Source organism: Orycteropus afer, unplaced genomic scaffold, assembly GCF_000298275.1.
Source record: "Orycteropus afer afer isolate SDZICR_OR568_19922 unplaced genomic scaffold, OryAfe1.0 scaffold00054, whole genome shotgun sequence".
NCBI classification, from domain to species: domain Eukaryota; kingdom Metazoa; phylum Chordata; class Mammalia; order Tubulidentata; family Orycteropodidae; genus Orycteropus; species Orycteropus afer.
In genome coordinates, this window is record NW_006921641.1 from 14,235,131 (window position 1) to 14,236,838 (window position 1,708).

Below are 1,708 nucleotides of genomic sequence, written 5' to 3' on the forward strand. Positions count from 1 at the left end.
CCTCTCTATCAAGGATCTCCTACATAGATCCCCTTCCAAGTGGATGACAGTGGTAGCTGGGCACCATCTAGTTCTTCTGGTCTCATAGTCATAGAGGCTGCAGATCAGATGGTGTACCAGTCGCTAGGACTAACTGTTTTCATGAATTTTGGTTTTCTTCATTCTTCTTTGCTCTGGAAGAGGAGAGACCCATCGTTGCATCTAGGTGGCAGCTTGCTAGCTTTTAAAATCCCACTACTATCTGCCTCTTTATGGGAAAAGTTTGCCATCCCTGATCTAATAATAAGTGCTACACATAACTAGGTGTAGAAGAGAACATTATGTGGGCAGGAGGCAGGCTTGACCTGTAAAAGCCATGAGCTGGAGGGCCTTTGGAGGTCACCAAGAGCCTTTTTATAATACCCTAGGAAGTGACCACTGGTCATTCAGTTTCTGCATAAAGTGCTCAAAGCAATGAGGGACTTACCATTTGACTTGAACAGAAACCTCCTTGTTCTTTACATACTCCCAATTTCAGCCTCAACTTCTTGCCATTTCTTCCTGTCCCTTCTTGCTTCTTCTATTGCCAGAATGTCAATCTAATAAGTAGTGAGACTCAGATTTAAGTTTGAAACCTGATTCAGCCACCTGCCAGAGAATTTACCTGATCTCTTTGGGCTCCTAGTACTTCATCTAGAAAATGCAATATTATAAAATGTTTAGGGTTGGACTTCCGGTGAAATGGTGGAATAGGCAGACAAGCTCCACAGACCCTCTTCAACAAATTGACAGAGATATGGAAGATAATCCTGGAGCCCTGAGCTTTGAAAGGAAGTATACAGAAATGGGTTGGGCACCAACTAGTGGGAAAAACCTGAATGAAAACAGTACGAAGATGGTCGGAGCAGTGAACTGTCAGCTACTCTGACAGGACTGACAGCCCGAATATTTCCAAGTGGTGTTAGGACCTGAGAATTGACCTAAAGATCAGCTCTGGTTGCCAATGGTTACAGGGACAACTGCGCTGGTGGCCTATGACTAGGAAGGGAAACAGCAAGGAGGAAGACAACCTGAGGTGTGGACTTTTAGCTGTCCCTAGGGTGCAGCCATTTTGATTGTTTACATGTGGTGGCCATTTTGGAGTTTAAAGTGACAGCATTCTCATTTGGATTCCAGGGACCTGAGAACAGGCTCCATTTGCTAAGGATGGCAGGGACATATGGGAGGCAGACAATGGGAAAGGAGACAGGTGGTGAGTGTATAAGTGCTGCCAACTAGTGAATAGAGGAGCACAGCACAGTACCCTGCTTACACAGATAACATACAAACAAAACAAAGAAAATGAAAATCATAGGAAAGTCACTCCAACATATAATCACCAATTAAATATAAACACAAAAATGTCACAATGCCTCAGAGACAACAGAGCATCACAGTCCACACAAAGAAATGAGATAAACCAGGAAAAACAAGGGACCAGGATGCAGGCCCAAAACACATCCCTGAGTAAGACACAGCATTAGAACTCCATGATAAGGAATTCAAAAGAATTATATTTAGGTACTTTCAATGAACTGAGAGACAGATCAAGGAAAACACTAACAAAATTGAGGAGAAAACCCTAGAACAATTTCAAAAGACAATACAAGAATATAAGGAGCTCTGGTAGCACAGTGCCTAAGGCACTTGACTGCTAACCAGAAGGCTGGTGGTTCAAACCCACCAGCCA